Source organism: Hyla sarda, unplaced genomic scaffold, assembly GCF_029499605.1.
Source record: "Hyla sarda isolate aHylSar1 unplaced genomic scaffold, aHylSar1.hap1 scaffold_293, whole genome shotgun sequence".
In the NCBI taxonomy this organism is placed as follows: domain Eukaryota; kingdom Metazoa; phylum Chordata; class Amphibia; order Anura; family Hylidae; genus Hyla; species Hyla sarda.
The window spans coordinates 189,875-213,083 of NW_026609640.1; the positions used below are offsets into that span (position 1 = coordinate 189,875).

Consider the following 23,209-nt stretch of genomic DNA (forward strand, 5'->3'; position numbering starts at 1 on the left):
TCTGTGACAGCCGGGATCATGCGAAATTACCGGGCGGTCGGGTCCCAGAGACCCGATCAGCCCGGTATCGCCGCAGATCGCAAGGGCGATTTCCCTTGCAATTTGCGGCGATCGCCGACATGGGGGGCCTACATGGCCCCCCTCGGCGCTTGCCCTGGATGCCTGCTGAAGGATTTCAGCAGGCATCCAGTTCCGATCTCTGCCCGGCGCGCGGCAGAGACCGGAAAACGCCAGGGCGTATGGATACGCCCTGGGTCCTTAAGAGGTTAATGTTGCCCTATTCTGACTCTTATAACTTTCTTATTTTGTGATCTGTAGTTTTTATCGGTACCATTTTTGATGGGACTTTTTGATCACTTTTTTTCCCCCTCTTTTTCTAATATACATACGGGACCACAAACATATTTTAATAGTTTGAATAATCCCGCAGGAGGCGATACCAAATATATATATTTTTTTAAAATTTTTATTTGACAAATAAAATTATTTTGCTCAAACAAATAAAGAGAACACTAAGATAACACGTCCCTGATGTGAATGAACTAATCGTATGAAATACTTTCGTCTTTACATAGTTGAATGCACTGACAACAAAATCACAAAAAATTATCAATGGAAATCAAAGGTATCAACCCCTGGAGGTCTGGATATGGAGTCACCCTCAAAATCACAGTGAAAAACCCCACTACAGGCTGATCCAACTTTATGTAATGTCCTTAAATCAAGTCCCAATGAGGCTCAGTAGTGTGTGTGGCCTCCACGTGCCCGTATGACCTCCCCGCCTGGGCATGCTCCTGATGAGGTGGAGGATGGTCTCCTGAGGGATGTCCTCCCAGACCTGGACTAAAGCATCCGCCAACTGCTGGACAGTCTGTGGTAGATGGAGCGAGACGTCCCAGATGTGCTCAATCGGGTTCAGGGGAACGGGCGGCCAGTCCATAGCATCAATGTCTTCCTCTTGTAGGAACTGCTGACACACTCCAGCCACATGAGGTCTAGCATTGTCATGTATTAGAAGGAATCCAGGGCCAACTGCACCAGCATATGATCTCACAAGGGGTCTGAGGATCTCATCTCGGTACCTAATAGCAGTCAGGCTACCTCTGGCAAGCACATGGAGGGCTGTGCGGCCCCCCAAAGAAATGCCACCCCACACCATTACTGACCCACCACCAAACCGGTCATGCTGGAGTATGTTTCAGGCAGCAGAACGTTCTCAACGGCGTCTCCAGGCTCTGTCACCTGTGCTCAGTGTGAACCTGCTTTCATCTGTGAAGAGCACAGGGCGCCAGTGGTGAATTTGCCAATCTTGGTGATCTGTCAAATGCCAAACGTCCTGCACGGTGTTGGGCTGTAAGCACAATCCCCACCTGAGGACGTCGGGCCCTCATACAACCCCCACCTGTGGACGTCGGGCCCTCATACCACCCTCATGGAGTCTGTTTCTGACTGTTTGAGTGGACACATGCACATTTTTGGCCTGCTGGAGGTCATTTTGCAGGGCTCTGGCAGTGCTCCTCTTTGCACAAAGGCGGAGGTAACGGTCCTGCTGCTGGGTTGTTGCCCTCCTACGGCCTCCTCCACGTCTCCTTATGTACTGGCCTGTCTCCTGGTAGCGCCTCCATGCTCTATTAACCCCTTAAGAACCACGGGCTTTTCCGTTTTTGCACTTTTGTTTTTTCCTCCTAACCTTTTAAAAATCATAACCCTTTAAATTTTGCACCTAAAAATCCATATTATGCCTTATTTTTTGCGCCAATTCTACTTTGCAGGGACATCAGTCATTTTACCCAAAAATCTACGGCGAAACGGGGAAGAAAATCATTGTGCGACGAAATTGAAGAAAAAACGCCATTTTGTAACTTTTGGGGGCTTCCGTTTCTACGCAGTATATTTGTCGGTAAAAATGACACCTGATCTTTATTCTGTAGGTCCATACGATAAAAATGATCCCCTACTTACCGTATTTAACGGCGTATAACACGCACTTTTTTGGCTCAAATTTTTGCCTAAAGTCTACTTGCGTGTTATACGCCGATAAGCTGCTGCAGTTCAATGATTTAAAGCGGGCGCTTTAAATCAATGAACTGCAGCGGCTTTGCAGCCAGCCGCCGGCGCTACCGGCTTCTCTGCCCCTGCCTGTCCTGGGGTCTAGAGCCCTGCTGCCGGCCCTTCTCTCCCCCTGGCTATCGGTGCCGCTGCCCGCTCTCTCCCCCTGACTATCTGTGCCAGCGCCCCATTGCTGGCGCCGATAGCCAGGGGGAGAGAAGCGGCGCCGGCAATGGGGCAGCGGCGCCGACAGACAGGGGGAGAAAAGGGGCAGCGGCACCCATTGCCGGCGCCGCTGCCCCGTTACCTCCCCCATCCCCGGTTGTATAATTACCTGTTGCCGGGGTCGGGTCCGCGCTGCTTCTGGCCTCCGGTGTGCGTCCCCTGCGTCGTTGCTATGCGCCGTGCAGTGCATAGCAACAACGCATGGGATGCACACCGGAGGCCTGAAGCAGCGCGGACCTGACCCCGGCAACGGGTAATTATACAACCGGGGATGGGGGAGGTAACGGGGCAGCGGTGCCGGCAATGGGTGCCGCTGCCCCTTCTCTCCCCTGGCTATCGGCGCCGCTGCCCCATTGCCGGCACCGCTTCTCTCCCCCTGGCTATCGGCGTCGGCAATGGGGCGCCGGCACCGATAGTCAGGGGGAGAGAATGGGCAGCGCCGCAGATAGCCAGCGGGAGAGAAGCGGCGGCAGCAGGGCTCTAGACCCCAGGACAGGCAGGGGGAGAGAAGCGGGCAGCGACGGCCTCTCTCCCCCTGCCTTTCCTGGGGGTGTATCGGGGTTTACGCATGCACACACGCACCCTCATTTTACCAAGGATATTTGGGTAAAAAACATTTTTTTTTTTACCCAAATATACTTGGTAAAATGAGGGTGCGTGGTATACCCCAATAAATACGGTATATAGGTTTGATTTTGTCGTACTTCTGTAAAAAATCATAACTACATGCAGAAAAATTTGTTTAAAATTGTCATCTTCTGACCCCTATAACTTTATTTTACCGCTTATGGGGTGGTATGAGGGCTCATTTTTTTGTGTCGTGATCTGAAGTTTTTAGTGGAACCATTTTTGTATTGATCGGACTTTTTGATCGATTTTTATTCATTTTTTCATGATATAAAAAGCGACCAAAAATAAGTTATTTTGGACTTTGGAATTTTTTTGCACGTACACCATTGACCATGCGGTTTAATTAACCATATATTTTATAGTTCGGACATTTACGCATGCGGCGATACCACACGTTTATATTTTTATTTACATGTTTTGTTTTGTTTTTTATGGGAAAAGGGGGGTGATTCAAACTTTTATTAGGGAAAGGGTTAAATGACATTTATTAACTTTTTTTTTTACACTTCTTTTTTTTTTTTTTTTTTTGCAGTGTTATGGCTACCATAGGGACCTATAACACTGCACACACTGATCATATACCCTGTTCACTGCAAAGCCATAGTTTTGCATTGATTAGGGTTATCGGCGGTTGATTGCTCAAGCCTGCATCTCAGGCTTGTAGCAATCAATCGCCGAGGGGACATGCTGGAGGCAGGTAAGAGGACCTCCGCTCGTGTTCCAGCTGATCGGGACACCGCATTTTCACTGCGGTGGCCCCCATCAGCCCCACTGAGCAGTCGGGCAACTTTCAGTTTAGACGCGGTGTTCAACTTTGAACGCCGCGTCTAAAGGGTTAATAGCGCTGCCGCGCGCTATTAGCCCCGGTTCCCGGCTTCAGATACATGTCGGGACCGACCCGATATGACGTGGGGTCACCGCGTAAATATACGTCCTTGGTCGTTAAGGGGTTAAATACAGTGGACCGTGATTTCACAGAAGTGTGTAAATTAAGAAATTTAGAGTGTAGGGTGAGGGTAAAGGATTCCTTTTTAATCCCAATAGAGACTCCCGCCCCAAGGATTCCCAACAATGACACCTTCACTCCAGTAGGGGGACGCCTGTCTGGATTTGTGGAAGCTTGGGGGAACTATTAAGCCCCTGGGTCTTAAATACCATCTCCTCGGGACTCCTCCTGGAGTTCAATGCAATTCCCCTGGATAGGTACCTCCCTACTGGAGTGATGACCGATTTGCTGAAACATAGAATGTGTCGGCAGATAAGAACCATTTGGCCCATCTAGTCTGCCCAATAATCTGAATACTATGAATAGTCCCTGGCCCTATCTTATATGAAGGATAGCCTTATGCTTATTCCATGCATGTTTAAACTCCTTCACTGTATTTGCAGCGACCATTTCTGCAGGAAGGCTATTCCATGCATCCACTACTCTCTCAGTAAAGTAATATTTCCTGATAAAATACTTTTAAACCTTTGCCCCTCTAATTTATAACTATGTCCTTTTGTGGTAGTTTTTCTTCTTTTAAATATACTCCCCTCCTTTACCTGAAGCAATCGGCAATGTGTCTAAATGTCAAGTCCCTCTTGCAAAAGACGGTAATTGTCCCAGTTCCCCAATTAGAAGAAATGCAGGGATTTTACTCACCCCTCTTTCTAGCGAAAACCCCCACAGGAGCATTCAGGTAATCATCAATCTCAAGGCCCTGAACAAGTTCCTACCCTACAAAAATGTTTGCATGCAATCAATCAAATTGACTATCAGTCTTCTATTCCCAAACTGTGATGACATCAATCGATTTAGAGGATGCTTACTATCCCAATCCATTCCTCCCATCAAAAGTTCCTCAGAGTAGCAGTATTCTTAGAGGGGAAATGGGTTCACCTTCAATATACAGCTCTACCTTTCAGGGTATCTCAAGCACCCAGATTGTTTACCAAGGTGATGGCGGAGACAGTTGCCTTTATCAGAACAAAGGACATTCTCATAGTCCCATATCTAGACAACTTTCTTATTGTGTCGAGTTCAGAAGATCTGCTTATCTAACAGTCTCTACGTTCAATCCTCAAATTCCTAGGTTGGAACCTGAACCTAAAAAAATCCTGTCTTGTTCCGTCCAGGACCTGTCAGTTTTGGGAATATCCCTGAACTCATCTTCTCAAATGTCAACCCTGCCTCCAGCAAAACAACTATTGCTTCAAGAGAAGGTCCTAAATCTCTTTCTATCCCACACTCCTTCTTTCAGAGAAACCATGTCTGTCCTGGGTCTAATGACAGCAGCAATTCTAGCAGTAAGGTGGGCCCAGTTAAGGTCAAGAGAACTTCAGCTAGACATCCTTTCTCAATGGAATGGCGGAAAAATCTTCCTTGAACCAAAGGTTCCTTCTGTCTTCCAAAGAAAGACTCTCTCTCAGGTGGTGGCTGATTTCACAAAATCTCTCCAAAGGAGTTCCCTGGTTTCCCACCTCAGTGGTGAGAATTACAACAGACGCCAGTCCTTGGGGCTGGGGAGCTCACTTGAATAACACTCTTCTTCTTCAGGGGCTCTCAGCGGTCTATCAAGTGCTTCTCTGCCTGTCTCACCAATTGAAGGAGAAAGATGTGCTAATCTATACCGACAACACAACCACAGTAGCATACCTCAACAAGCAAGGGAGGACAAGATCCAAACAATTCATGGACCTGACAACTCAAATCTTTCTCTGGTCAGAGATCCGTGTGTCATCTATACGGGCAGTACACTTGAAGGGCAAGGAGTATACCATAGCAGATATTCTCAGCAGAAACAAAATGAACCAGTCAGTGGTCTCTGAATCCAGAAGTCTTCAATATAAGTCACAGATTTTGAGTCTTCTTGGTAGATCTGTTTGCTTCAAAACTAACCAAAGAAAAAAAAAATCTCCTCTGGTTCTATTCCCTAAATCCTCTGGATCATCCATCTGCAGTGGATGCGTTCTCCCAGTCATGGACAAGGGGAGTAGGTTACGCTTTTCCCCCCTTCTGCTTAATCCCAGCAGTCCTAAGAAAGATTCAACAGGATCATGCGCAAGTCTTGCTCATTGCGCCCTTCTTGCCCAGGAGACCCTGGCTTACCCTTCTGAGGACTCTGTCAGTGTGCCAACCGTGGATTCTTCCAGACAGGAAAGATCTCTTGCAGGGCCCAGTTCTGCATCCTCCATCCCCTCATCTGCATCTCAAGGCCTGGATGCTGAAAGGCTAATCCTTAAGAGAAGAGGCTTCACTGATGGGGTAATTAGTACCTTACTTCTACCTTAGAACTTGGAAAGCTTTTCTTAATTTTGCAGGTGATGGAGTAGATCCCCTAGGAGAGCCTAGTATCCCTGTTGTTCTTAGTTTTCTTCAGACTGCTTGAGTTAGGCCTTAGTCCCAGTACTCTCAAAGTCCAAATCTCTGCTCTGAATTCCTTCCTAAATTCTAAGTTGGCTGACCAGCCTCTTAAGAGATTTCTGGTAGGGGCTTCCAGACTCCGCCCTTTAGCAAGATCCTTAGTTCCTCCATGGAATTTCACTTTAGTTCTAGACCCCCTCATGACCCCTCCATTTGAGCCTCTAGAGCAGGGGTACTCAACTGGCGGACCGCTCACCAACTTTCCCCTCATTCATTTGTATAGGCAATGCCGGACTGCCCATCGAGCATAACGTTTTTTTTTCCCCAATGCTTCCCTATTCGGCCGGTCCCCCGGCCCCAAGTAAAGTGAGCTGGGGCAAAGACTCTGCCGCTTTAAGACGTCCGCGGGTGCGTCCCTGCCCCGGCTGCTACATCGCAGAAGGAGATCACGCCGAGAGCTGCAGCTTCTGCAAGGTGAGTTCACTAGGGGGGTGTACAGAAGGGTGGGGTGGGGTGGCACCGCACTGCAGGGGAGAGGGGGGGCTATAGGAGTGTGGAGGATGGGGGGCCTGTAAGAATGTGGAGGATTGAGGGGCCTGTAAGAATGTGGAGGATTGGGGGGGGGGGGGGGGGCTGTAAGAATGTGGAGGATTGGGGGGGCTGTAAGAATGTGGAGGATTGGGGGGGGGGGGGCTGTAAGAATGTGGAGGATTGGGGGGGGGGGGCTGTAAGAATGTGGAGGATTGGGGGGGGGGGGCTGTAAGAATGTGGAGGATTGGGGGGGGGGGCTGTAAGAATGTGGAGGATTGGGGGAGGCTGTAAGAATGTGGAGGATTGGGGGGGGGACTGTAAGAATGTGGAGGATTGGGGGGGGGGCTGTAGGAATGCGGAGGATGGGTAGCTATAGGAGTGGAGGATGACAGAGGGGCTCAGAGAGAGGGGGTCAAAGTGGAGGAGAAGGGGTCTGGGGCAAAGGAGTGTGGAGAAGAGGGGTCTAAAGGAGGACTTAGGGGTAGGGATCGACCGATATCGTTATTTTAGGGCCAATACGGATAATCGGTGGCGGTTAGGGCCGATAGCCGATAACTTATATCGGAATATCAGTATAAGTTATCGGCTGTTTATTCCCCCGCGACACCGCTGCAGATCATTGATTTAAAGCGGGTGCTTTAAATCAATGAACTGCAGTGGCTTTTGCGGTGCCAGAGACCGCCGCAGCCGCCACCCGCTTCTCTCCCCCTGCCTGTCCGGGGGTCCTGAGTCCTATCACCGCCACCGCTCCCCCCACCGCCGCACCTCTCCCCCCTACCGCAGCACCGCTCCACGCCCCCTACCACCGCACCGCGTCGCAACCCCTACCGCCCCGGCCCCATTGCCTCCCCCATTTATAATTACCTGTTCCCGGGGTCCACTCTACATCTGTCTCTGGTGGCATCCTCCTGAGCTGTCACTGTGCGCATTGACGGTGACGTCGCGTCACTCGTCATTGCGCACAGTGTAACGCAGGACGCAGCAGGAGCCAGAAGTAGCGTGGACCCCGGGAACAGGTAATTATAAAACCGAGGATGGGGGAGGCAATGGGGCCAGGGCGGTGCGGGGGGGGGGGGGGGGGGGGGGGGCTGTGCGGGGTTTTGCGGGGCATTATCGGCTTATCAGCAAGGTAATTGCCGATACCAATAATGCCTAAAATTGAAGATTTTCCTATCCTTGGTGAAGGAAAATATATATTTTATTAAAGACAAAACGCGAGTATTATGCTTTTAAATCCTCTTTTACTATCTCAGCAGCAAAAGGGTTAACAGTAATGACAATACAGAAAAAACTTTAACAGATATGGCGTATCCTAGGATGCTGCCATGTGTGATAACCAATCAGGAATCAGGATAAGGTATAACAGTGACAGTTGCCATTAGCTCTTCCTCTTCTTTTGTAGTGAAGAATAAAATGTCCAGTAGAATAAATCAGAACTGAATAACCAGAACCGGAAGAAGTCTTTAACCGGATAAGAACTGTAGAAGAAGACTAGGATTTCAGTGTAGAGATGTTATGTTAGGAGATGGAGTTCGTAGAGAAACTTCCTTGAAAGTGAGGAACTTGTCAAACTTGAAGGGTAATTATCCTAGAACAGTGACTTGAATGTTGGAACTTGTAGAAGGAGATACTTTAACATGGAAGAAACTTCAGAGAAGTGGTCCTTAGGGACTTTCATCTTAAACCGCTGTGGAGAAATTAAAAACGTTATAGGGATGGGAAACAAGGGAGGGATAATACTTGCGTTTTGTCTTTAATAAAAGCTATATTTTCCTTCACCAAGGATAGGAAAATCTTCAATTTTATAACAAGACAAAACGCTCCTATTATGCTAGTTTAACCCCTTCAGGACGGAGCCCATTTTGGCCTTAAGGACCGGAGCGTTTTTTGCACATCTGACCATTATTTAAACATTAATAACTCTGGAATGCTTTTAGTTATCATTCTGATTCCGAGATTGTTTTTTCGTGACATATTCTACTTTAACATAGTGGTAAATTTTTGTCGATACTTGCATCCTTTCTTGGTGAAAAATCCGTAAATTTGATGAAAAATTTGAAAATTTTGCATTTTTCTAACTTTGAAGCTCTCTGCTTGTAAGGAAAATGGATATTACGAATACATTTTTTTTTGGTTCACATATACAATATGTCTACTTTATGTTTGCATCATAAAATTGACGTGTTTTACTTTTGGAAGACACCAGAGGGCTTCAACGGTCAGCAGCAATTTTCCGATTTTTCACAAAATTTTCAAACTCAGTATTTTTCAGGGACCAGTTCAGGTTTGAAGTGGATTTGAAGGGTCTTCATATTAGAAATACCCCACAAATGACCCCATTATAAAAACTACACCCCCCAAAGTATTCAAAATGACATTCAGTCAGCGTTTTAACCCTTTAGGTGTTTCACACGAATAGCAGCAAAGTGAAGGAGAAAATTCACAATCTTCATTTTTTACACTCACATGTTCTTGAAGACCCAATTTTTGAATTTTTACAAGGGGTAAAAGGACAAAATTTTTACTTGTATTTGTAGCCCAATTTCTCTCGAGTAAGGACATACCTCATATGTCTATGTAAAGTGTTCGGCGGGCGCAGTAGAGGGCTCAGAAGGGAAGGAGCGACAAGGGGATTTTGGAGAGTACGTTTTTCTGAAATGGTTTTTGGGGGTCATGTCACCTTTAGGAAGCCCTTATGGTGCCAGAACAGCAAAAAAAAAACCCACATGGCATACCATTTTGGAAACTAGACCCCTCGGGGAATGTAACATGGGATAAAGTGAACCTTAATACCCCACAGGTGTTTCACGACTTTTGCAAATGTAAAAAAAAAAATAATAATAATTTTACCTAAAATGCTTGTTTTCCCCAAAATTTTTTATTTTTAACCCCTTAAGGACTCAGGGTTTTTCCGTTTTTGCACTTTCGTTTTTTCCTCCTTACCTTTTAAAAATCATAACCCTTTCAATTTTCCACCTAAAAATCCATATTATGGCTTATTTTTTGCGTCGCCAATTCTACTTTGCAGTGACATTAGTCATTTTACCCAAAAATGCACGGCGAAACGGAAAAAAAAATCATTGTGCGACAAAATCGAAAAAAAAACGCCATTTTGTAACTTTTGGGGGCTTTCGTTTCTACGCAGTGCATATTTCGGTAAAAATTACACCTTATCTTTATTCTGTAGGTCCATACGGTTAAAATGATACCCTACTTATATAGGTTTGATTTTGTCGCACTTCTGGAAAAAATCATAACTACATGCAGGAAAATTTATACGTTTAAAAATGTCATCTTCCGACCCCTATAACTTTTTTATTTTTCCACGTACAGGGCGGTATGAGGACTCATTTTTTGCGCCGTGATCTGAAGTTTTTATCGGTATGATTTTTGTTTTGATCGGACTTTTTGATCACTTTTTATTCATTTTTTAATGATATAAAAAGTGACCAAAATACGCTTTTTTGGACTTTGGAATTTTTTTGCGCGTACGCCATTGACCGTACGGCTTAATTAATGATATATTTTTATAGTTCGGACATTTACGCACGCGGCGATACCACATATGTTTATTTTTTATTTTTTTTACACTGTTTTATTTTTTTTATGGGAAAAGGGGGGTGATTCAAACTTTTATTAGGGAAGGGGTTAAATGACCTTTATTAACACTTTTTTTTTACATTTTTTTTGCAGTGTTATAGGTCCCATAGGGACCTATAACACTGCACACACTGATCTCTTATACTGATCATTGTTATCCCATAGGGACCTATAACACTGCACACACTGATCTCTTATACTGATCATTGTTATCCCACAGGGACCTATAACACTGCACACACTGATCTCTTATACTGATCATTATTATCCCATAGGGACCTATAACACTGCACACACTGATCTCTTATACTGATCATTGTTATCCCATAGGAGACTATAACATTGCACACACTGATCTCTTATACTGATCATTGTTATCCCATAGGGACGTATAACACTGCACACACTGATCTCTTATACTGATCATTGTTATCCCACAGGGACCTATAACACTGCACACACTGATCTCTAATGCTGATCACTGGCGTGCATTAACACGCCTGTGATCAGCATTATCGGCGCTTGACTGCTCCTGCCTGGATCTCAGGCACGGAGCAGTCATTCGTCGATCGGACACCGGGGAGGCAGGTAAGAGCCCTCCCGGTGTCCGATCAGCTGTTCGGGACGCCGCGATTTCACCGCGGCGGTCCCGAACAGCCCGACTGAGCAGCCGGGTCACTTTCACTTTCACTTTAGAAGCGGCGGTCAGCTTTGACCGCCGCTTCTAAAGGGTTAATACCGCACATCGCCGCGATCGGCGATGTGTGGTATTAGCCGCGGGTCCCGGCCGTTGATTAGCGCCGGGACCGACGCGATATGATGCGGGATCGCGGCGCGATCCCGCTTCATATCGCGGGAGCCGGCGCAGGACGTAAATATACGTCCTGCGTCGTTAAGGGGTTAAAAAGGGTAATAGCAGAAAATACCCCTAAAAATTTGAAGCCCAATTTCTCCCAATTCAGAAAACACCCCATATGGGGGTGAAAAGTGCTCTGCTGGCGCACAACAGGTCTCGGAAGAGAAGGAGTCACATTTGGCTTTTTGAACGCAAATTTTTCTCTGGGGGCATGCCGCATTTAGGAAGCCCCTATGGTGCCAGGACAGCAAAAAAAAACCCACATGGCATACCATTTTGGAAACTAGACCCCTCGGGGAACGTAACAAGGGGTTAAGTGAACCTTTATACCCCACAGGTGTTTCACGACTTTTGCATATGTAGAAAATTTTTTATTTTTTTACCTAAAATGCTTGTTTTCCCAAAAAATTAACATTTTTAAAAAGGGTAAAAGCAGAAAATACCCCCCAAAATTTGTAACACAATTTCTCCCGAGTACGGCGATACCCCATATGTGACCCTAAACTGTTGCCTTGAAATACGACAGGGCTCCAAAGTGAGAGCGCCATGCGCATTTGAGGCCTAGATTAGGGATTGCATAGGGGTGGACATAGGGGTATTCTACGCCAGTGATTCCCAAACAGGGTGCCTCCAGCTGTTGCAAAACTCCCAGCATGCCTGGACAGTCAACGGCTGTCCGGCAATACTGGGAGTTGTTTTGCAACAGCTGGAGGCTCCGTTCTGGAAACAGTGGTACGTTTTTCATTTTTATTGGGGAGGGGGGCTGTGTAGGGGTATGTGTATACGTAGTATTTTTTACTTTTTATTTAATTTTTTGTGGTAGTGTAGTGTTTTTAGGGTACAGTCGCACGGGCGGGGGTTCACAGTAGTTTCTCGCTGGCAATTTGAGCTGCAGCAGAAAGTTTGCGGCAGCTCAAATTTGCAGCCGGATACTTACTGTAATCCTCCGCCCATGTGAGTGTACCCTGTACGTTCACATTGGGGGGGACATCCAGCTGTTGCATAACTACAACTCCCAGCATGCCCGTTGGCTGTCGGTGACTGCTGAGAGTTGCAGTTTTGCAACAACTGTTGGCACACTGGTTATGTATCACTGAGTTTGTGACCTAACTCAGTGTTTCACAACCAGTGTGCCTCCAGCTGTTGCAAAACTACAACTCCCAGCATGTACGGTGCATGGTGTACGGTGACTGCTGAGAGTTGTAGTTTGCAACAGCTGGAGGCACACCGGTCGTGAAACACTGAGTTAGGTAAAAAAAAACTCTGAGTTTCACAACCAGTGTGCCTTCAGCTGTTGCAAAACTACAACTCTCAGCAGTCACCGACAGCCAACGGGCATGCTGGGAGTTGTAGTTATGCAACCAGCAGATGCACCACTACAACTCCCAGCATGCACTTTAGCTGTTTGTGCAAGCTGGGAGTTGTAGTTATACAACAGCTGAAGGTACACTTTTCCATAGAAAGAATGTGCCTCCAGCTGTTGCAAAACCATAAGTCCCAGCATGCCCATAAGGGAATGCTGGGAGTTGTGGTGGTCTGCCTCCTGCTGTTGCATAACTACAGCTCCCAGCATGCCCTTTTTGCATGCTGGGAGCTGTTGCTAAGCAACAGCAGGAGGCTGTCACTCGCCTCCAACGATCCAGACGCTGCAGGTCAGTCCCGCCGCCGCAGCTGCTCCTGGGGCCCCGATCCCAACAGGGGCGCCGGGGGGGGTCCCCAGCACCCGGGGTGCACGTCCCGCACCCGCTCACGTCCTCCAGAAGAGGGGCGGAGCGGGTGCGGTAGTGACACCTGCAGCAGGCGCCCTGATTGGTCGGCCGGTAATCCGGCCGACGAATCAGGGCGATCGTGAGGTGGCACCAGTGACACCTCACCCCTGCAGGCTCTGGCTGTTCGGGGCCGTCTGAGACGGCCCCGAACAACCAGTAATTCCGGGTCATCGGGTCACTGGAGACCCGATTGACCCGGAATCGCCGCAGATCGCTGGACTGAATTGTCCAGCGATCTGCGGCGATCGCCGATATGGGGGGGCATAATGACCCCCCTGGGCGATATGCCGGGATGCCTGCTGAACGATTTCAGCAGGCATCCGGCTCCGGTCCCCAACCGGCTAGCGGTGGGGGCCGGAATTCCCACGGGCGTATGGATACGCCCTCGGTCCTTAAGGACTCGGGATGGATACGCCCTATGTCCTGAAGAGGTTAAAGCTAAGAAATATACACATCACAAGAAATAAAATTGTCACAATAAAACCATAGAAACATGAGAATCGGGTTTAAAATAGAATGTTTTAAATGTAGAGTTTGAAGACCAATTAGCCGCTTTAATTATATCTGATAGGGAAGCACCAGATTGAAACATTTTTGTGGATGTTGCACCTCTAGTGGAATGGGCAGTGAAAATGGAAGTATCTGTGCCTGCCATGGTCATGGTTGATTTAACCCAGCAAGCCAAGGTAGTGGAAGAAACAGAATTGTGAGGTTTACAGTAGGATATCAGTAATTGAGAGGAGGAAGTAGAACGTAACGATTCCGTCCTAGATTTGTAAGAACGTAAACAACGAACTACGCAAAGTTTAGGATGATGAGGGAAAGATGGATAGAATACTGAATGCAGATTGGTTTTGGTACGACGGTAAATTGTAAAGATAACTCCATCGGGAGAATATTGTCTTCTAGAAACATCAAGGGCTCTAACATCAGAGATGTGTTTAATAGAAATAAGACACAAGAGAACTGTAAGTTTGAAAGAGAGTAATTTAAGGGATAGAAGATCATTGTCATCACAGGAAAGAAAAAAGTTTAACAAAATATTAACATCCCAAGTAGAGTTATATCATGGCAAAGGTGGACGCCGGAAACGGATGCCTTTCAAAAGTTTACAAACGAGTGGATGTTTACCAATTGGGATTTAGTCAATAAGAGAATGTTTAGCAGAAATGGCGGATCTATATGCATTTATGGTTCTGTAGGCTTTACCAGAATCAAATGAAGCAGAAAGGAAATTTAAGATGTGGGAAATAGATGTTTGTAAGGGATCCAAGTCTCGTTGAGAGCACCAATGAATCCAAATTTTCCAGGCTGATCTGTAAGCAGACCTGGTACCTGGAGCCCAGGCGTCAGATAAGAGTTCTCTAGTTGTGAGAGAAAATGGAGCAATCGGTCCGGAATGCCTGAAATTAGACAAGCAATGAGAACTAGTTGTTCTGAGAGAATTAGAAGATGAGATTTGCCAAGAGGATCCAGTAGGAGATCCGGAAAAGATGGGAGAATTCGAGGGTAGTCTATTAATAGTGGAAGAAGTTGAGGGAACCATGATTGAGTTGGCCACCAAGGTAGAATTATGACCATAGTAGATTTCCGAATTGAGACTTGAAGTAGAAGTCTCGGTATTAAGTTGAAAGGGGGGAACGCGTAGAGAGCTTCTGGAGGCCAAAATTGAAGGAAAGTGTCCGAGCCTAGAGCGTCCGGATCCGGTCTCCAACTGAAAAACTGAGGAATTTGACGGTTCATTCTGGAAGCGAACATTTCTAGTTTGAGGGGACCCCATAATTGATCATTTGGAATATGGAAAGATGAAGTTTCCAATCGCGGAAATCTGTGAGGAAGCGAGAGTTCCAATCCGCTATGGTACTCCGCTTTCAAGACAATATGCCTGTCTAGACAAAAATGCCAAAAATCTTTGGCAATATCGGCAAGGGATTTGGAATTAGTTCCGCCCAGATGATTGATATATTGGACTGCGGAGATATTGTCCATGCGAAGTAAGACACAGCAGTGAGATGAATCCTTGACAAAACTCTTTAGAGCGAAGGACCCAGCTTAAAGCTCCAAGCAGTTGATATGTAGTTGGGATTCGGAAGGAGACCATTTCCATCCAGTAGAGAGGGAGCCGCAGCGAGCACCCCAACCCGAAAGACTTGCGTCTGATTCTATTATGATATCCGGGTTTGGATGGAAGATGGTTTTTTCATTCCAAATTTGAATGTGAGAGAGCCACCAAAAAAAGTTCTTCTTTGGCGTCTGAAGACAGACGAATCTCATCCGAATATCCTAGACCGTCTCTTAAATGTTGGATCTTCAATTGTTGAAGAGCTCGATAGTGAAGAGGGGCTGGAAAGATAGCCTGGATCCAGGCTGAAAGGAGACCTACAATCCGAGCTATGGATCTCAGAGAGATAAGATCCCTCTGAAGAACTTGACGAATTTCCTTTAGAATAGTTTTCAATTTTTTGGGTGGTAAGCTCAGGGTAGTGGATTGAGTGATTATCAAGAAACCCAGGAATTCCAATTCTTGGGACGGAGTTAGGATGGATTTTTTGAAATTTATCAGAAAACCCAAATTTGATAGGAGAGCGAGGGTCCAATCCCTGTGTGTGAGAAGAAGAGATGGGGATTGTGCCATGATGAGGATGTCGTCGAGGTAAATAATGAGGCGTACTCCTCGACTTCTTAACAGTGCTACAACCGGTTTTAGAAGTTTCGTGAAGCACCAGGGGGCCGAAGATAGGCCGAATGGAAGGCAGGTGAACTGCCATATTAGATTGTTCCAAGGAAATTGGAGAAAGTGTTGTGATGAAGGGTGAATCGGAACAGTTAGATAAGCATCTTTCAGATCGATTTTTAATAACCAATCGTCTTTTAGTAATATGTCTCTCAGGAGGTGTATACCCTCCATCTTGAAATGTCTGTACACAACAAAATTGTTGAGTAGTCTCAAATTGATTACAGGTCTGTGACCTCCGTCCTTTTTGTTCACCAGAAATAGGTTGCTGAGAAAACCTGTGGATGATTCTTGGACGGGTATAATAGCTGCCTTTGTAATCAGGTCTTTCACTTCTGCATTTATCAGAATCTGGTCTGATTTTGAGAATTGGATTGGATGTTGAAGAATGTATTGTATGGGAGGGGAAACAAAATCTATTTGAAAACCTGAAACAGTATTCAGTATCCAGGAGTCTGATGTAATCATACTCCAGTTGTTCAAAAAATTCATGATCCTTCCGCCCAATGGAATGTTGTGGAAAGAAAATGGGAGACCTACCTGCAGAAGGTTTTGCTCTAGGAATCCCACGTTGGCCTCTAGGGCGCCAGGTCCGGGCTCTGTAGGGGAAAAAGGGGGAGGGATTTGGGGGTTGGGTTGGGTAGGATGGTTGGGCGGGTTGGTATTGATGGTAGGAGCCTCTCTGCTGTCTGGTAGGGGCATAACGGCCGGAAAATCGGCTCCTGCCTTTTCCGGCCCTGATAAAAACTCTGTTTGAAAAAACTTTTTTAAGGGAAGATTGTGCTTTGGTGATGGACGAAAACATACCCACATATTTGCCCATCTGCTGAATGAATTCTTCCCCAAATAACATTCCCTCAGTGGGGTTAGGGGGTTCATTAGATGCCAAATTAGTGAGTTGGGGATCTATTTTCATGAGGATCGCTCTTTTGCGTTCCGTGGTTATCGCGGTGTTAGCATTTCCTAGGAAACACTCTGCACGTTGAGCCCAACCACGAAGTACATCAATGTCAATAGGTTTAGAAGAGGAAGCCGATTCCTCTACCAGAGCTAAAATTTTTGATAAAGGGCCTAGTAAATCCAAGAGTTTATCTTGGCAAGATTTAAAACTCCTGTCTATTCCCTTTTTTGGGTTTTTACCCGTCTTCATTAAGAATTTATTTAGAATAGGATCAAGCTCTCGTGTTATAGCAGAGCAGTGGGGAAGAGATGGACGTGGGCATTCAGCCTTCATTTTATTACGAGTGGACCTAATTGCCATGAATTGAGCTACTAAAGAATTAGGCAGCCATTCACCTGATCGTGGATGACGAATCGGTGATGGGTCAAAATAAGTCGCATCCTGTTCAGATGCTGCAGTTACCTCCTTCCTGTATGTCAGGGTCTTCAAAAATCTCACCATTTTCTTGTGAGAGGGGACAGAACGGGCAGCGGCGCCGATAGCCAGGGGAGAGAGAAGGGCCGGCAGCAGGGCTCTGGACCCCCAGGAAAGGCAGGGGGAGAGAAGCGGGCAGCGACGGCCTCTCTCCCCCTGCCTTTCCTGGGGGTGTATCGGGGTATACACGCGCACACACGCACCCTCATTTTACCATGGATATTTGGGTAAAAAGAATTTTTTACCCAAATATCCTTGGTAAAATGAGGGTGCGTGTTATAGGCCGGTGCGTGGTATACCCCGATAAATGCGGTATATCTGAAGGGGTTTTAGGATTAGATGTAGTGGATTGGGATATAGCCATAGAAATGGATTTGGATATGCTGTCTTGTAAGACAGTAACAGCTGAATGTAAAGCTGAATGTATAGAACGTGTAACTGAGGATTCTACTAGAGCCTGAATATTATCATTGGGATTATCAGCATTAACAGGCTGAGGGCGAGTATCCCTAGGGAGAGCCCTGGATTCCTCAGATATTTCCATAATATGGTATTAATTGGATATGAAAATATCCAAAGTTAGTAACAGTATATAGTATGGGAAAATGTATAATTATTTGTGACAGAAAATCTTTGAAAATGAGTACAAAGTACCCAATTATTGCCACAAGGTGGTAGTGGAGGCTAAGAGACAGAATTAGCAACAGTTAAACAAAAAGTTACTAAAATAACCAGCTCCGTATGTTATGAGGGGGCTGAACGGGAGGCTGTGTGTTGACTGGCTGACAGGAACCGTCCTAATGACGTGTTCCCGCCCTCGGCAGGTGATGACCACTCTGCCGAAATCGCGCGAGAGCCGAGATCAAGCAGGGAAAATGGCGCCGGTGATGCAGCAAGAAATGAAGAAAGAAGATGTCGGGGATGGAGTTCCGGGGAAGATAGAAGGTGGCAGATGATAGAAACGGGAATCGGAGGTGAAGGTAAGTAGTGTATGATCAATAAGAGTAAATAATAATGAGTTTGTTAAAGAAACAAGATAAAAAAACGGGTCAATGGAAATATAATGCAATGGAGTGGATACAGAAAAAATGCACAGTTATTGGAAATTCAATATGGAAAAGAAAAATTTATATGTGAAACAAAATGGGGTGTATATATATATATATATATATATATATATCTGTAAATGGGGGTAATATGAAAAATTGGAAATAAAAGAAAAAAATGAATAAATAAATGATATGGGAAAAGTGCAAGAAAATAAAATTAAAAATATATGTATAGATATACAATATACAGTATTAAAACATTTATATCTCAATCAAAGATACACAATAAACACTTATCTATATTCTCTGCTGAGCAGCAAAAGAAGAGGAAGAGCTAATGGCAACTGTCACTGTTATACCTTATCCTGATTCCTGATTGGTTATCACACATGGCAGCATCCTAGGATACGCCATATCTGTTAAAGTTTTTTCTGTATTGTCATTACTGTTAACCCTTTTGCTGCTGAGATAGTAAAAGAGGATTTAAAAGCATAATAGGAGCGTTTTGTCTTGTTATAAAATCGTGATTATCGGCCAATAATATCGGCCAAACCGATAATCGGTCGATCCCTACTTAGGGGTCTGGAGGAGGACTTAGGAAGCAGGACTAATAGGTCTGGGGGGACTTAGTGCTTGTCCACACTGCCGAGATTGGACCTGTAAAATTACATTGCAGAATTTTACTTGCAGCAGAGTCCCATTGTTTTCAATGGGATTTTGCTGCTCTGTGCATATTGTGGAATCACAGCAGCAGAATTCTGCTGGTGGAATGGATGTCTAAAGAATAAACATGGGCATTCTAAAGCTGGGTTCACACTGCGGAATCTCCAGGCAGAATTTCTGCCGGAGATCAAGCTGGTGGGACTAGGACCACATGGACTGCACTGCTGTCCCCATAGATGGCAATACATTTCTGAGCAGATCTCCCAAAAGATCCACCCAGAAATGCATTGCCATCTATGGGGGGCAGCAATGCAGTCTGCTCGGTCCTAGTGCTGCTCGCGGGATCTCCACCCAAAAAAGGTGGCGCACGTCCACATAGCCCTATTCGGTGGTGCCTGCTGCAAGGGGACATTCCCCCTGCTAAATGTTTGCAGTTTGGACGAGCCCTTAGGGGTCTGGGGGGAGGACAGTACATGGGTGGGATTCTGACAAACGGACAAAACAGTGTCTGGCAGGGTTGGGTTCAGGGGGCACAGTATTTGACAGTATTATAATGATTATTGTCTTTATATAGAGAATGAAGATCTGCTGACCGTGAGGAACCAACAATGTCCAGGCGTCAGCCTCTGCAGAGAAGATGGAGCTGGAGGAAGACGTAACGTCTGGACCAGATGAAGAAAAAAAGGAAATAAAACAGAGTAGACGTCGCTCAGGTCAATGATATCCTTGTGTATTCTCCTGACTGTCCCATCAGAGCTGTAGTAACGTTTAGGTTCTGCAGTGTTGATGGGTAAAACTGTACCCCAGTCTGTGGCTCTCCAGGCATTTTGGAAGTTGTAGCTTTGCACAACTTGAGGGCTACTTGAACCAATGGGATTTTAGACTATACAGCCCATTTTATTTTGGCAGGGTCCCACTGTTGAGATCCCCACCCAAAAAATGGGCTGCATAGTCTAATATGCCCAGGCCTATTTTTGGTCCCAGTCTGGCCCTGTGTATAGGTGTTTTTAAGACACCGATACAAATGACCAGCCACAGCCCGAAGCAAGGGAACGCTGTGTTCCCTGCCCGGCGCTTCTCCTGTGATGCAGGTGGTATGATTAGCGCTGCCTGCATCATATGCTCTGGAGAGGCCTAACTAGAGCAAGAGGCCAGAGCAACACGGGACCTGGGACGGGGAGCCTAATTTTCCAGGTGAACAGTCACTCCCCCACCTGTGACTCTCCAGTTGTTACAGAACTACAACTCCCGTCATGACAGTCCGTCTGTGCATGATGGAAGTTGTAGTTTGCAGAAGCAGTTTATGTGGTAGCTCAGCGACGTTATGTATTCTGGGGACACTGTGACATCATGTATTCTGGGGGCACAGTCCTGGGGACACTGTGACATCATGTATTCTGGGGGCACAGTCCTGGGGACACTGACACATCATGTATTCTGGGGGCACAGTCCTGGGGACACAGTGACATCATGTATTCTGGGGGCACAGTCCTGGGGACACTGTGACATCATGTATTCTGGGGGCACAGTCCTGGGGACACTGTGACATCATGTATTCTGGGGGCACAGTCCTGGGGACACTGAGACATCATGTATTCTGGGGACACTGACATTATGTATTCTGGGGGCGCAGCGTGTGGCTGTATTTAGGGGGCGCAGCGTGTGGCTGTATTTAGGGGGCGCAGCGTGTGGCTGTGTTTGGGGGGCGCAGCGTGTGGCTGTGTTTGGGGGGCGCAGCGTGTGGCTGTGTTTGGGGGGCGCAGCGTGTGGCTGTGTTTGGGGGGCGCAGCGTGTGGCTGTGTTTGGGGGGCGCAGCGTGTGGCTGTGTTTGGGGGGCGCAGCGTGTGGCTGTGTTTGGGGGGCGCAGCGTGTGGCTGTGTTTGGGGGGGCGCAGCGTGTGGCTGTGTTTGGGGGGGCGCAGCGTGTGGCTGTGTTTGGGGGGGCGCAGCGTGTGGCTGTGTTTGGGGGGGCGCGGCGTGTGGCTGTTTGGGGGGGCGCAGCGTGTGGCTGTGTTTGGGGGGGCGCAGCGTGTGGCTGTGTTATTTTCAGGGTTACAGTCTCTAGCAGTATGCAGAAAATACAGGAAACTTTAGGTTTACAGACTCCAGTCGTTTTGCCTATTTCCTTCATGGCACTGTGGCCACTAAGTGTGAACCAGGCCTCAGCGCTCTGCTCAGACCTTCACCGGATGGCAGACCTGGATAAGCGGACCCTCACTAAAAATAGTTGAGTACCCCTGCTCTAGAGTCTGTCTCCATTAAAATATTAACAATCAAGCTAGCTTTTCTCTTGGCCATCTCCACAGCGAGAAGGGTGGTGGAATTACAGGCCCTTCAGCCTTTTCTCCTTATACCAAAATTCTCAATGACAGAGTAATGAAACCCTTATCGCACTTCTTGCCTAAAGTGGTGTCTGATTGTCCTCAAAGTCAGGACATTATTCTCCCTTCCTTCTGTGACAGTCCTTCCAATGATAGATGTAAGGAGATGTTTAATCACTTAGTAGAATCAATATAAAAGTTTTCGTACATCTGAAAACCTTTTACAGTTTTCTGGCCCTAATAGGGGTAAAGCTGCCTCTAGTTCTCCCTTCGTAGGTGGGTTATGCTTGCCATTAACATGGCTTATGAGGCAAAAAATCTGGACCCCCCTTCTTTCTTTGAAGCTCATTCCACCAGTGCAGTTGCAACATCTTGGGCGGAAAAGGCTGATGCTTCTATAGACCGTATTTGCAGGGCAGTCACCTGGACATCTAGTCATACCTTCCTGAAGCATTACAGGTTGCACCTGGAACCAGTTGCCGGTCTAAGTTTCGGTCACAAGGTTTTTCAGGCTGCTTCCTCCCCCCCCAGTTGATTCTATTCTAGTCTCCAGGGGTGCTGTCATGGGTGATAGGGTAAATATGGATTACTTACGGTAATCTGTTTTTCGAGAACCCATGACAGCACCCCTCATATATCCCTTCCTTTTTTATTTTTGGTGCATATTATAATGTATTTTCTCTGTGTGTTCTACCTCTTGGTTACCATACGGGATCATTAACATTTATATTTTGATAGTTTGGACATTTACGCACGCGGCGATACCATAAATGTTTATAAAAAAAAAATGTTATGCTTTTTGGAGGTAATATGAGGGGTAAAAGGGACAATTTTTGTTGTTATTGGGGGGGGGGGGAATTTTTCACTTTTTATTCTTACATTTTTCTACTTTTTTATTTATTTATTTATTTACACTTTTTACCTCCCTATAGGGGACTATCAATAGCAATCAGTTGATAACTAATACTGTTCAGTACTATGCATAGGACATAGCACTGATCGGTATTATCTGAGGGGTTAATGGCGGACATCCGCCATTACCGGCGGTTCCCCGGCTGCTGATAGCGGCCGGACCTGCAATGCATGATGCAAGCACCGCTCCGATACTCGCGGTCATACACGGGACGTAAATGTACGTCCTGGTGCGCAAAGTACTGCCACACCAAGACATACATTTACGTCCGTGGTTGTTAAGGGGTTAAAAGGATACATTTCGTCACAGATTAGGACTTTAGGAAAGCGGATACTGACTTCAGTGTCTCCAACCGAAACCACTAAACAAGCTTGGTCTTTAGCTAAATAATAATTGTACTTATTTTTGATAAACCAGGTCGCTTGACGACTCGGTTTGCTAAGGGGGCTTTCTGCTTGCCAGATTCTGGTCCTTAAACATGGGGACGGGTACATTTTACATAGAGATTCCAAAAAAAGTTAATCACATCCTATAACTTTATTTTCGGGCCCTTTTACTCCATTAGCTCTCCTTATACTTCAGTACAGGACTGTTATCTGCTGCACCCTGTTCTTACTGAGGAGGCGAGAGCACGGCTGAATGCTTCGATCCCCCCCCTTTCTTACTCCTTATAATTTGTACTTGAATGTGGAATCTATTTCCAGATCAATGAACACTGCCTATATTAAGGTATTCCCAAAGCCATGAAAAGATTTGCCACCTGGCTGGTATAGACTAATTTCACTTATCAATGTTGATCTGAAAGTGATTTTTATAAATTATGGCTGATAGGGTGGCCTTACTGCTTTCTCCCTCACAAGTTGGTTTTATACAGGGTCAGTAAGCGGAAGCCAATATCCAAAATGTCATCTCTTTTCTGGATAAAGTGTCCTCACTTACATACATCTCCCGCCATATTGTCCATTTACATGGAAAAGCATTTGACAATGTGCGCTGGCAGTGGTTGTTGGCGGTTTTGAGAGATGGGCTTCAGTGGCCACTTCCTACAATATTTGCTGTTTTTATACTACTCCTGTGGCTGGAGTGCATACATCAGGGTTCTTTTTATCCTCCTCTTATGCTGAGAAGGACACCAGACAGTGTTGTCCT

General features: G+C 46.2%; 1 protein-coding gene across 5 annotated transcripts in view; it reads left to right on the forward strand.

Annotated features, from left to right (window-relative positions):
* The window catches only part of MED22 (mediator complex subunit 22), a 46,689-nt gene that overhangs the window by 17,712 nt on the left and 5,768 nt on the right, over nt 1-23,209 (forward strand). The window lies entirely within an intron of this gene.